This window comes from Protopterus annectens, chromosome 1.part1 (assembly GCF_019279795.1).
Source record: "Protopterus annectens isolate FY-2018-M chromosome 1.part1, PAN1.0, whole genome shotgun sequence".
NCBI lineage: Eukaryota > Metazoa > Chordata > Ceratodontiformes > Protopteridae > Protopterus > Protopterus annectens.
In genome coordinates this window covers 908,071,923-908,085,851 of record NC_056726.1, presented here as the reverse complement: position 1 = coordinate 908,085,851, position 13,929 = coordinate 908,071,923, and the positions used below count along the sequence as shown (strand labels likewise).

The window sequence follows — 13,929 nt, the reverse complement described above, 5'->3', positions numbered from 1 at the left end:
AGAAGAGATCCCAGGGGTAAACCTACGATCTCCCATCCACTCGTCAAGATTTCTCTTGAAGAGGGTCATTGAGGGGCTCTGCCTAACATGGATTGGGATTTTGTTCCAGAGTGAGGGGAGCCCCTGGGGTATGAATCTGTCCCTCCTGCATGTCTTATTTATTTCTGTGCTGAGGTTTAAGTCCCTGGAACGTGTAGCTCTAAGGGATTTGGATTTCCTGAGGTGGAGAATGTCCATTAATTCTGGTTTGGGCATGGCTTTATACGTCAGGCACAGATCGCCTCTGAGTAGGCGGTAAGCAACTGAGTAGAGCTGGAGTTTCTTTAGCCTAACTGCGTAGGGCATCTGTTTGAGTCCCTTGATCCTCTTGGTGAGGTACTGTTGGGGTCTTTCCAGTTGCTGCAGGTGTCGGGTAAGGTACATCCCAAATGGGGCATTGTATTCAATTATGGGTCTGATGAATGATGAGTAGAGGGGCACAATGACCTCTCTTGATCTAGATGTAAACCCTTTTGTGATAAGGTGGGCTAAATAGAAGGTCTTTCTAACCACTTTGGCAACTTGATTGTCAAAGGAGAGATTGCTATCTACTTGGGTCCCCAAATCCCTAATTACTTCTTCCGTACTTAATGGATTACCACCTATGTGGTAATTTGTGGGCACTTTGTTTTTCCCAAAGGGGATGACTATCCACTTTTTGGCATTTAGCTTTAGGCCATGTCTCTGGCACCAGTTATCTCTGTGAGACCCTTTTGGAGGATGCTTGTGTCAGTCAGCAAGTCCATTATGGCACCCAGTTTGCAGTCATCTGTGAACATGGTCAGTCATAGTCCTCCTGTGTTAGCCTGTACCTCAGAGAAATATATACCGAACAAGAGAGGTCCCAGGACTGAGCCTTGTGGGAATGCCACTTGTAACTGGTTTAGAGTCTGACATGGCACCTGCAATTCTGACCATGTGGGTTCTATCCCTGAGCCAGTTTGCAACCCATCTTGTGACATAGGGGTTGATATTTAAGCTGGTGAGCTTATTTATGATGCCCGAGTGGGGTATTGTGTCGAAGGCTTTTGCGAGGTCCAGGTAGGCTGTGTGGACTACCTTCCTTTCATCTATGGCCTTGGTGACTGTTTCAAAGAAGTTGACCAGGTTCAAGTGGCAAGATCTGCCCTTAACAAAGCCGAATTGGGTAGGATCCAGTGTTTGGAGGTTCCCAATGTTTTTGTTTATGAGTTCCATGATGATACGCTCCATAGCTTTGCAGACCAGGCTAGTCAGGCTTATAGGGCGATAGTTTCTGGGGTCTGTTGTGGGACCACCTTTGTGGAGTGGGACCACTGTTGTTGTACGCCATTCCTTGGGTACATATCCTGTAGTAAGGCTGAGATTGAGCAGTGACTTTATGTGAGGGTTCAGTTCTTCTTGGAGCTCATGTAAGATGCAGCCCGAGACACCATCCAGTCCCATTGATGCTGTGTTTTTTGCTTTGGAGAGGGCAGCTCTCACCTGTGCATCTGTGATGTCAGAGAGGCTACACTCTGTTGGGATAGACATTTGCTCTTTTGGGGGGAAGGGGGGAGACGTTTGCACTGAACCTGTCTGCCAGGATGATGGCAATGTCTGTGGGTTCAGTGTATTTTTTGTCATTTTGCACTAACTCAGAGCACATCTGGGAGTTGCCACCCAGGTTCCTGACATAACTAAAGAAGGCCTTGTGATTATCTTTAGTGTCTTGTGCAATTTTTCTTTCGAAGCTGGCCTTAGATAATTTTATGAGGAATCATAGTTTCTTGCTAGTACTGATCAGAGATGCCTTCCTTTTTGGGATTTTGCTCTATCATGTAATAGCTTCCTCCTTCTGTTGTATAGTTTATTTATGGCTGGGGTTCACCAAACAGGTCTCCTGCCTTTGGAGGAGTGAGTCTTGGTTTTATTTGGGATAGCACGATCCATGCATTCCTGTAGGTGTCCATAGAATGCGTTTGTAAAGGATTCTGCGGTTTGGGCCGTATTTTCCACTGGCCCGGGGGCTTTGAAGGATTCCACCTCAGGTTTGAGAAGTGTGAAGTTTGCTTTTGAGAAGTTCTTCACTGTGGTTTCCTTAGCTGGGGGTGGGGATGGGATATGGATGTCCAGTGAGATTAATTTATGGTCAGATCTTACCAATAAGGGGCATACCTCTGGTATGGAACATAGAGTCCCCATGTTGGTGATGATCAGGTCCAATATGTTTTCCCCTCTTGTGGGAGTGGTGACCAGTTGTTCCATAGCATTTGAGTTTATAAATTCTAGGAACCATTGGGCGAGGGTGTTGGGGCTTGAGTAGTGCTCCCAGGTTATGTTTGGGTAGTTGAAGTCACCCAATATGATGGTGTTTGGAGAGACCTTCATATTCTCCAGTGTTCTCAGGAAAGCTGAGTGGGGTTCCTGAGTTTGGGAGGGTGGTCTGTAGCAGGCTACAAACTGAAAGGCAGTTTTGTCCACTGTTAGTTGCACATGGATGGTCTCTGATGCTTCGTGCAGTGCCACTAATTTGGAGGTGTGGGTATCTTTGATGAATATGGAGATTCCCCCTCCTTTTGTGGTTCGGTCCGAGTTTTGCGGCCATAAAGCATGGTATGAGGTATAACCTGGTAGTGCTGGGGTGCTCTCGGGAGCCTTGAACCAGGTTTCTGTTACTGCACAGATATCGATATTCTCCATACTGAGGAGAGCCTCAAGTGTGTGCATCTTGAGGTTTAGACTTCTGGCATTGAGCAGCATTACCCTTAGTTTCTTTTTCCTTGTGTTCTCTATGGAGGTGGGTTTGTCTTTTGAGCCTTCCTAAAAAAGGCACTATGGGGGTGGCAAGAGCCTATCAGAACTACCTACTGCCTGTTAATGACATTAAGCTGATGTCTGCTGACATTAAGCTGATGTCTGCTGAAGTGCACACATTTAAAGGTGGTGTGATAGGGATTAAACATTTCACATTCTCTCTGGCCAAATCCTCTACCTGTATATTTCAATATTCTACTTATTTTCTTTGTTGTTTTTAGACAGCCATTGCTCACTTTTAGGGCACCAGATAATTTTACTCATATGTCCATTTTATCTGATGTTGTCTGTCGCCAAACAGCTGTGTAATAATACACTGAATTTTTCTTTGCAGAAAGCATTGTTGCATTTTCAATTTTTACAGGGACATTGGAAGGACTGTAAACTGTAAAAACACTTCAGCAGTTGCAGCTAGGAGGTGAAACCAGTGATCAGATCATTCTTATAACAGGGTCTTATGCAGTGACTTCCTGTACTGGGTTCATAGGATCATAGGAAGTTACTAGGCTATTGGTCCTTAGACCCTTATAAGCCTAGCCAAGAGTTTAGCCCATGTTTAAACAAGTCAGCACCCAAAGCCCCTGTCCTGCAGTAACACAGGTGGAATCCCATGGATGTATTTTCTGTTTCCCATTCAGTTATCCAGGTTGTGCTTAAAAAGGGATAATGAGGTACTCTGCTTGACATGGAGAGGGAATCTTTTCCACAGATGGGGGAGTCTCTGGGATATAAATCTGTCCTGCCAACAAGTCCTATTGATGTCACAGACCAGGTTGAGGTCGCACATGCGGGTTACTCGAGTGGAGCTTGACTTGCAGATATTCAGCAGTCCCATCAAGGCGGAGTCTGAGATTTCTTTGTATGCCAGACAGACATCACCTCTGAGGAATCTGTATGAAACTAAGTAGAGGGACAGGGCCTTTAGCCTATCTGTGTAGGATAGATGTTTGAAGCCCTGGATTCTCCTGGTGAGGAACCTCTGTGGTCTCTCCAGCTGCTACATGTGTTTCACAAGGTACATGCCGAGAGGGGGTGCTGTACTCAATAATTCACCTTATAAGGGAAGAATACAGGGATGTTATGACCTCCTTGTCATCCCTGGATGAGATATCCTGTGTGCTAGCCTGTGTAACTAATTTATCACTGTCTCTGCATTTTCTATGTGTTTCTACCAAAAAAAAAAACAAAAGAATAATCCTTGTTTTCCCGCCTTCCTCGACTAGTTTAGACCAGTTTACAGGCATTGCTGTATTCTGGGCTGTGGTGTAGTTCCTGTGTTGTCCATTACCTTACTTGGATAGAAGGAAGTTTCTTTGCTCACCAGTGGGAGTGGGGAGCCTTGAGCAGCCTACCTGTCCTTGGGGGAAGTGACCTCAGCACAAGAAGCTGTAGTAATTGATTGTTTGGGACCATTTCCAGCTTTTTTGTAGTTCACTGTTTAAAATCCGCCTCTGGGCGTTTTTTTCTGGCTATACTGCTCAGACAAGCTCCACGTGGGTTTACAGAGTGGTCCTAGCAGCAGGGAACTCAGAAAAGTGACTACCTTCTGGATTTAAGTATCTTTGCTTTTTTTCACTTGAAATAGCTTCTGTAGCTTACCTTCAACTAGCCTGAACTGTTATTTAACTGATTGCTGCATTATTTTAAAATCTGCATTTAAAGTTACATTTTAGTCGAATTTGATCGAAAGTTTGCTTGTTTGTTTGTTTAATTTAACTGTGGAGGCTGCCAACTAAAGTGTGCTAGCCTGTGTAACTAATTTATCACTGTCTCTGCATTTTCTGTGTGTTTCTACCAAAAAAAACAAAAAAATAATCCTTGTTTTCCTGCCTTCCTCGACTAGTTTAGACCAGTTTACAGGCATTGCTGTATTCTGGGCTGTGGTGTAGTTCCTGTGTTGTCCATTACCTTACTTGGATAGAAGGAAGTTTCTTTGCTCACCAGTGGGAGTGGGGAGCCTTGAGCAGCCTACCTGTCCTTGGGGGAAGTGACCTCAGCACAAGAAACTGTAGTAATTGGTTGTTTGGGACCATTTCCAGCTCTTTTGTAGTTCACTGTTTAAAATCCGCCTCTGGGCGTTTTTTTCTGGCTATACTGCTCAGACAAGCTCCACGTGGGTTTACAGAGTGGTCCTAGCAGCAGGGAACTCAGAAAAGCAACTACCTTCTGGATTTAAGTATCTTTGCTTTTTTTCACTTGAAATAGCTTCTGTAGCTTACCTTGAACTAGCCTGAACTGTTATTTAACTGATTGCTGCATTATTTTAAAATCTGCACTTAAAGTTACATTTTAGTCGAATTTGATCGAAAGTTTGCTTGTTTGTTTGTTTAATTTAACTGTGGAGGCTGCCCACTAAAGTGTGCTAGCCTGTGTAACTAATTTATCACTGTCTCTGCATTTTCTGTGTGTTTCTACCAAAAAAAACAAAAAAAATAATCCTTGTTTTCCCGCCTTCTTCGACTAGTTTAGACCAGTTTACAGGCATTGCTGTATTCTGGGCTGTGGTGTAGTTCCTGTGTTGTCCATTACCTTACTTGGATAGAAGGAAGTTTCTTTGCTCACCAGTGGGAGTGGGGAGCCTTGAGCAGCCTACCTGTCCTTGGGGGAAGTGACCTCAGCACAAGAAGCTGTAGTAATTGGTTGTTTGGGACCATTTCCAGCTCTTTTGTAGTTCACTGTTTAAAATCCGCGTTTGCATGGCTTTATGCGGTCATACATATAGTGCAGCACCGGTTAAACAAGGTTAAACTTTTCTGGCTCCGCCAAGTCTGTTCTTCAAATTTTCCCTTAAGGAAGCTCTACTCTTAGTATAACCAGACTACTCACTGTATTATAAGCCTAGCACTTGTTCTCAATACTTCTCTACTAAGTAAGCACTCGCATACTAAGTAAAGCACTACATCTACTTACCACCCCTGTGAATACCCACTTCCCTTAAAGGTATACCACTCCCTTATACTGTTCTAGCATGTCGAGTGGTAGATTACTGGTGTCGTCTCCAGTTCAGCTGGTCAATCTGGGCATCTTGAGACAATGCTACAATTGTCTCATGTACACAGACAACCCTCTCCTCCTCCCAACAAACACAAATACATGTGAGAGATGCAACTATATAGCCAAACTGGAGGCTGAACTCTCTCAACTCAGGGCTGGCATGACCAGACAGGAGGAGATGGCAACCACACACACAACAATCCCAGTCCCACATAGACCTACCACAACTGCAAACCAAACACATAAAACACAAAGACATACTCGGAGGCTCTAATAAAAACTTACCAAAACAATAGAGGCTCCCAAAGCAGACATCCAAAAATCCACCACCTCAAAACAAAACACATGCAACACATACTTCAATAAATCAGTGTGTCAACCAATCGCAGCCCTTAAGGCCAAACACCTTGCCTGATACACTAGTAATAGGTGACTCCATAGTCAGACACACTGATGTCCCACTGACCAGGCTGAACAAGGAGAAGGTGACTGTGAGCTGTCTATCGGGAGCTAGGATCCGCCACATAACACACGCACTCAGGTCACTCCAAAGCAAGTACAAATATGACTCCATCATTGTCCATGCTGGTGTGAATGACCTGAGACATACCTCCCTGGACTACATGAAAAGAGACATAGAGGAGCTCTCCAATTATGTAGCCCAGGCTGGTATGACCCTGACCCTGAGCAGCATCTTGCCCTCACCAAGAATGATACCACAATACAAAGACAAGATGATCAGCTTTAACAATTGGCTCAAGTAGTGGTGTCATTCTAAGGGGATCCAATGTCTGTCTGCCTGGGATGATATGTTGGACAAGCCACGCTGCTTCGCAAGGGATGGCTTACACCTGTCACCACTGGGCTTCTGGATATTGGCTAAGGCTCTTGCCACCCCCATAGTGCCTTTTTTAGGCAAGGCTCAAAAGACAAACCCACCTCCTTAGAAAACAAAATGGAAAAAACTAAGGGTAATGCTGCTCAACGCCAGAAGTCTAAATCTCAAGATGCAGGCACTTGATGCACTCCTCAGCATGGAGAACATCGACGTCTGTGCAGTAACTGAAACCTGGTTCAAGGCTCCTGAAAGCACACCAGTGCTACCAGGTTATTATCATGCTTAAACCCGGGCCGAACCACAAAGGGAGGGGGAGTGCCCATATTCATAAAGGACACCCACACCTCCAGGTTAGTAGCAACACATGAAGCATCAGAGACCATATAGGTGCAACTAACCATAGGCAAAACTACTATACAACTGGTAGCATGTTACAGACCACCCTCCCAATCTCAAGAACCTCACTCAGCCTTCCTGAAGACATTGGAGGATATGAATGTATCACAAAATACCATCATACTGGGAGACTTCAACTACCCAAACATAGATTGGGTACATTATTCTAGCCCTAATACCCTAGCCCAAAGGTTCCTGGAATTCATAAATTCAAATGCACTGGAACAACTAGTCACCTCTCCCACTAGGGGAGATAATATACTAGACCTGATCATCACAAACATGGGGACAAAATGCTCCACACCGGAAGTATACCCCTCACTAGTGAGATCTGACCACAAACTAATCACCCTGGATATACATATCCCACCTCCACCCCCAGCACAAAAGACCACAGTGAAAAACTTCTCAAAAGCAGACTTCACTCTTCTTAAGACTGAGATGGTATCCTTTAAGCCCACTGTGCCAGTGGATACCACATCCCACAATGCCGAATCCTTCACAAATGCTTTCTATGGACATCTCCAAGAATGCATGGATCATGCAATCCCAAACAAATCCAAGTCCCTCTCCACCAAATGTAAGCGTCCTGTCTGGTGGACCTCAGCCATAAACAAATTGTATAACAAAGAAGGAAGCTACTGCACGTCAGAGCGAAATCCCATGAAGGGAAGACATCTCTGATCAACATTAGCAGAAAACTACGTTCTCTCATAAAAACATCCAAGGCAAACTTTGAGAGAAAAATCACTAAGGACACTAAAGATAACCACAAAGCCTTCTTCACCTATGTTAGAAACCTGGGCGGAAACCCTCAGATATGCTCAGAGTTGGTTCACAACAACAAAATAATACACTGAACCCACAGATATTGCTAACATTCTGGCTGACAGGCTCAGTGCAAATTTCTCCTCCTTCACCTCCAAAAGGAGAAATACCTATCCCAGCTGAATGTAATCTCCTGTCATCTCAGATGTCCAAGTGAGAACCGCCCTAAACAAAGCAAAAAACACAGCATCAATGGGACCTGACGGTATCCCGGGGTGCGTGTTACGTGAACTCCAAGAGGAGCTAAACCCACACATAAAAATGCTATTTAACCTTAGCCTTACTTCGGGATATGTACCTGAACACTGGCGTACAGCAACAGTGGTCCCACTCCACAAGGGGGTGCCTCTACAGACCCTGGAAACTACCGCCCCATAAACTTGACTAGCCTGGTCTGCAAAGCTATGGAAAGAATCATTATGGAACTCATAAGCGGAGACATAGGGGACCTACAGACGCTTGACCTCACCCAGTTTGGCTTTGTAAAGGGCAGATCCTGCCTTTTAAACCTGGTTGACTTTTTCGAAACAGTCACTAGAGCCATTGATAAGGGCAAAGCAGTCCATACAGCATACCTGGACTTGGCTAAGGCCTTCGACACAATACCCCACTCAGGCGTCATAGATAAGCTAAACAGCTTAAAAGTAAACCCTTATGTCACTAGATGGGTTGCAAACTGGCTAAAGGACAGAACCCATAAAGTTAAAATCGCTGGAGCAATGTCAGACTCAAAGCCAGTCACAAGTGGTGTCCCACAGGGATCTGTCCTGGGACCCCACTTGTTCGGCATTTATTTCTCAGATGTTAAAGCAAACATGGGAGGGCTGTGGCTGACAAAGTTCGCAGATGACTGCAAACTAGGCGCCATAGTCGATACACCAGCAGATACACACATCCTACAAAAAGGCCTCACTGAAACGGACAACTGGTGCCATAGTCACGGCCTTAAACTAAATGCCAAAACATGTATAGTCATCCCTTTTGGAAAAAACAAAGTACCCACAAATTATCACATAGACAGCAACCCACTGAGTACGGAAAAAGTAATCAGAGACCTAGGGACCCAAGTAGACAGCAACCTCTCATTTGACACCCACGTTGCCAAAGTGGTTAGAAAAACATTCTACCTTGCACACCTCATCATGAAGGGTTTCACATCCAGATCCAAGGATGTCATTGTACCCCTATATTCCTCCCTCATCAGACCCATGATTGAGTACAATGCCCCATTTGGTATGTACCTCACCCGGCACTTGCAACAGCTGGAGAGACCACAAAAGTACCTCACCAAAAGGATCAAGGGTCTCCAACATATGTCTTATTCTGCCAGACTAAAGAAACTTCAGCTCTATTCAGTAGCATACCGCCTGCTCAGAGGTGATCTCTGCCTGACGTACAAGGCCATGTCCAATCAGGATCTGATGGACATGCTCCACCTCAAAAATCCAAATCCATCAGGACCACGAGAGCTAAAGACTTAAACCTCGGCACAAGTATGAATAGGACATGCTGGAGGGATAGATTCATAACCCAGAGGCTTCCCATGCTTTGGAACAGGATCCCAGTTCGTATTAGGCAGAGCCCCTCACTGACTCTCTTCAAGAGAAATCTTGATGAGTGGATGGGAGATCGTAAGTTTACCCCAGGGGTCACATCTGTGTCACTGCTAGACAGGGGCACAGTAAACTAATTCTATTATATAAGGGGACCTTCACTGTGTCATTACTAGACAGAGGCACAGTATTCTAGATTTATTCTGTACATTTTTGTACCACTTCATGGGGTGGCAAAAGCCACATCACTATCGCTAGGCTTACAAATGCCCCAGGGCAGATAGCCTAGTACTATACTATGAAACTATGAAACTATGAAACTATGAAACTATGAGGGGGGCCATGTAGAAAGCTTTCTGTACAACGGAAGCAGCATGGTGGTCAAATGTCAGGTTGGTATCAACCTGGGTGCCCAAATCATTTTGTTCTTAGGACGTTGTTAATAATTTGATAATATCTGCTGACGTCACTCTACCCAAAGGGAATGATGAAGCATTTTTTGACATTCAGCTTGAGGCCATATTTCTAGCACCAGTCATTTGTTTGTATGAGACCGTCTTGGAGGACGTCCACATCATTTGGGGAATTGATGACTGCACCCAGCTTGCAGTCATCTGCAAACTTGGTCAGCCATAGCCCACTGGTTTTGGCCTGCACCTCAGAGAAGTATATCCCGAATAATAGAGGCCCCAAGACTGATCCCTGAGGTATGCTGTTCATTACAGGTCTGCTACTTGAGGTGGCTTCCCCTATTTTGACTTGGTGGGTTCTATCAGTGAGCCAGTTTGCTACCCATCTGGTAACATATGGATTGATGCCTAGTTGAGAGAGTTTATCTATTATGCCTGAGTGGGGAATAGTGTTGATGGCTTTGGCCAGGTCAAGGTAGGCAGTGTGCATTGTCTTGCACTCATCCATGGCTTTGGTGACTGTCTCAAAGAAGTTGACCAGATTTAACAGACAAGACACCCCCTTGACAAAGTCAAACTGTGTGGGGTCGAGTGTTTGGAGTTTGCCAGTGTCCCTGTTAATGAGGTCCATGATAATCTATTCCATGGCCTTGCAGATCAGGCTAGTTAGGCTGATGGGTCTATAATTTCCCAGATCGGTGGGCGCTCCACCTTTGTGCAAAGTGATGACAGTGGCTGTCCTCCAGTTGGCTGGGACAAAGCTGGTACTTGGGCTTTGGTTGAATAGGGTGCCTAATGGTGCTGCAAGTTCATGCCTGAGTTCATGTAGGATGCAGCCTGGGATGTTATCAGGTCCCAAGGAGGCTGTATTTTCTGCCTTTGAGACGTCAGTGATAACCGGTTCCCTAGAGATAAGGGGAGGGGGGCAGGTACTGGGGATGTCCTGATTTACTGATGGGGGACAGAGGGGTGAAGTTTTTGCTGAATCTGTCAGCCAGTAGGTTGGCTATAGGTACAGCATTTGTGTATGTGGTGTCCTTGACCACCATTTCTGAACAGATCTGGTTGCCTTCTTTGAGACTGCGGACATATGTGAAGAAGGCCTTATGATTGTCTCTGGTACATGTGGCCAATTTTGGGTTAAATTTTTACTTGAAAATATATGGATTGTAATTTATAGTTAAACTCTTTAATTGCACTTTTGAAAGTAGTTAGTAGTCCTTACTTGTCTGTTTTTATCTAAGCAATCAGTTTGCAATAGTAATGCCGAGTTTCTCAATGTGTACCTACTTATAGTGATAGCGATGTTGCAAGTTAGCAAGTGTTTTATGCCCCACTTGGTTTTAACTCTTTGACTTATTATTTAATAGAAGGTTTTAGTCATGGGGAGGCAGTAATGGAGAATGGATTTGCCATATTACATACCAGACTATATACATTCAAAACAGTGTAGTTATTACAGCTGAGCAGTGAAATTCCAATGCTCTTTTTGACAGGTGCTTAAGATCCCAGGCACCCATGAGCTAACACCTCTTTGGCAAATGGGACTTCAGTTTAGCATATCATCTGAAGTGTGGCAGATTCAGGAGTGTATAACTCTCTTCTGCTGTACTGCAATGCCATTAATGGGAAGTTAACCCAAGTACCTTGGGGTGTGAACCCACAACCTTTACATCATGGATGTTCTTGGAGAGTATACAGTGGGGGTTTAAAGTGAAAGTGATGATACCTTTAAGATGTGCCTGCAAAGTATAGGATTTTTCCCAGCACAGTAGGAAGAATCCAAAGGAAGAGGGCATGGGTACAAGTGACTGACATGATGTTGCTTCACATAGCATATCTAGACACTCACAACAGTAGATATGCAGAATTTTGTGGTTTAAGAAGTCTCAAAGTTCAGCTGTTTCTCTTTGACAGGAATGACTTGATTTGATTGGAGCAGAGTGCCAGGATGCCACACCAATATGTAATTCAGTTTATTGGAATAACGCTTGCACATTGCTTACAGGTTTCCCTGTGGTAGACACCCTAGAAATGCAAAGGGGGTACACAGTTTGGGCTGAAAACTGTCAATTGGCATGTGACTGTGTAGGGTATCCTTTTCATAATGTCAAAACAAGGACACATTACTTATAAATGGATCTATATTTGTTTAGATGGCTATTGGGCATAGCCTAAAAAAATCAGTGCTAGACATCGCTTACAAGCTGATGAAGCACCTGACAATTCTTTGGTAGCAGAGAGTGACAATCAAAAGGAAGAAAAGTACAGCATAATATGATCAGGAATACTATGGATATTAGAGCATAGCTGCACTATCTCAAGTACATTTATTATTTATTTATGTACTTGGTGACATTTGATTAAATAATATAACACTGTATAATCTCAGTAGTACAGTCAAATGGAGGTACCCTTGTGTTTAACAGCCCCCTATAACCAAGTGAGAACATAACCCTTGTACTGAAAAGAGAATTTTTGATCTGGAGGTAATGACAGGTAGTACAGTACTAATGAATGGTTATATCGCAGTACTGACCAGCATTATTTTACAGAACAGATTTCCAGTGTGTGCTACATATCTTCAGTAATGTAACATAGTGTTATCACATGTCCCATTTTATGCTGTACAGCCATACCTCTCAACCTCTTAGATCAAATAATCTGGACAAAGCCATAAATAATGGGGGGTAGGGACGATTTTTAAATATTGCTCTTACAAACTTAGAAAGTTGATAGAATAACAGGTTTTGCATCAACCTGAATTTTCTGAAGGGTATGAAGGCTGAAACTCAAATGTCTGTCATTATTTTCTATCTTCAATCTTTAATGACTTGCTGATAATTTGCTAGAAAAACACAATTTAATGAAAAACAGACCAAATATTTGCAACAAAATTCTGGATATTCTTCAGAAATCTGTACGGTTGAGAAGTACGAGTATAGCCACTGCCTGGACAGTTGCATCCTGTGAAAAAAACATGAAAAATGTCAAACGTCTGTGAATTTTAGGATAAAAATGTTTCCTACATTTCCATCAATACACGCATAAAAGCGTTATCATGTCTTTGAAACAGTTAAATATTATATGAAACAGTATAAATCAATCAAATTCTAAAAAATTTGCTTTTATTTTGGTAATAAACTGAAGTCTAGTCCTTTGCACTGGTTGTAGATGTGGTTTGTCCTACAAAAACCTCACATTTTCATAAAAAGTCCCACTTTGGGCACTTGGAGATATGGCAGCCCTACAGACATATTATATATAATCATGCAAAAGCAGTATATGAAGGCAGCAGCAACACATATACAAGGGAAAGTATTTATCTTTTGTTGATTTGCCATGAAGGACAAGGCATTAGAGAGTATATGGTAGTGAACAGGGTAGGATACTAGTTGGGTCACTGCTCTGACGTTGCCATCATTTGGGTAAGTTAGAATGGCAACTCGAGACACTCCTCAGTATGGAGAAAATCGATATATGTGCAGTAACAGAAACCTGGTTTAAGGCTAAAGAGGGCACCCCAGCATACCAGGCTACAACTCACCATACATTTCGGCCACAGGACCCAGACCAAAATACAAAAGGCTGGGGAGTATCCATATTCATCAAGGATACCCACACCTCCAGGTTAGTGGCACAGCACGATGCTTCAGAGATCATCCACGTGCAACTAACAATGGGCAAAACTGCAATTCAAATTGTAGCTTGCTACAGATCACTCACCATGTCCCAGGACCCCCATTCCGTGTTTCTGGAAATACTGGGAAACATAAAGGTCTTACCAAACACCCTTATTTTGGGTGATTTCAACTACCCAAATATTAACTGGGAGAACTACTCAAGTACTAAATCCCTTGCCCAACATTTCCTAGAATTTATAAACTCAAACACCCTGGATCAACTGGTCAATACTCCTACTAGAGGTGACAACATATTGGACCTGGTCATCACCAACATGGGAGACCGGTGTTCCACACCAGAGGTCAACCCCTCGCTGGTTAGATCTGACCATAAACAAATCACTTTGGATATCCACATTCCGCCCCCACCCACGGACAAGGAAACCACCGTGAAAAACTTTTCAAAAGCAAAC

At 43.7% G+C, this 13,929-nt stretch overlaps 1 pseudogene; it reads left to right on the top strand.

The window, feature by feature from the left end:
- LOC122815183 overlaps positions 1-13,929 on the top strand; it is a 155,996-nt pseudogene that overhangs the window by 27,975 nt on the left and 114,092 nt on the right.